We start from the raw sequence: 584 nt of genomic DNA, 5'->3' as shown, positions 1-584 counted from the left end.
ATCAGAAAATGTCTTAATCTTTAAAATAAACAGTAAGATATGACATTAAACAGTGGTGTGTTGGCCTTTTTAACTAAATGTGAGCATCATTAGTCGGTATTGTCAATTATTATTTTTTATCTTTACAATGATTTGTGTAAAATCTGTCTTAAAGTGTTGTTAAACTCCTCCTAAAATGTTCTTTTTTTAGAGACTTTTAATCTTCCATAAAAGGTCTAAAGCTGTTTCAATGACGTCTCCACAATAATAAACAACATTTTTAAAGAAGCACTAAAATATAGTTTAAAATAATACAAATATTGGTTACGACATATCTGCTAATGTCTCCCAAAATTAGGATCTTTTCTGGGTCATTATAGGATGTATCAGAAAATGTCTTAATCCTTAAAATAAAGAGTGTAAGACTGATATAACCTATAACAGTGGTGTGTGTAAATGTGAGCATCATTAGTCGGTATTGTCAATTATTATTAATCTTTACAATGATTTGTGTAAAATCTGTCTTAAAGCGTTGTTAAACTCCTCCTAAAATGTTATTTTTTTAGAGACTTCCATAAAAGGTCTAAAGCTGTTTCAATGACGTC

At 28.8% G+C, this 584-nt stretch overlaps 1 protein-coding gene across 1 annotated transcript in view; it reads right to left on the bottom strand.

Annotated features, from left to right (window-relative positions):
• arv1 (ARV1 homolog, fatty acid homeostasis modulator) overlaps positions 1 to 584 on the bottom strand; it is a gene marked incomplete at its 5' end in the record, with an annotated part of 3,766 nt that overhangs the window by 1,946 nt on the left and 1,236 nt on the right.

Source organism: Morone saxatilis, unplaced genomic scaffold (assembly GCF_004916995.1).
Source record: "Morone saxatilis isolate NCDOM2014 unplaced genomic scaffold, NCSU_SB_2.0 Contig7, whole genome shotgun sequence".
In the NCBI taxonomy this organism is placed as follows: Eukaryota; Metazoa; Chordata; class Actinopteri; family Moronidae; genus Morone; species Morone saxatilis.
The sequence above is the reverse complement of the archived record's forward strand: the minus strand, read 5'-3'. Positions and strand labels throughout refer to the sequence as shown.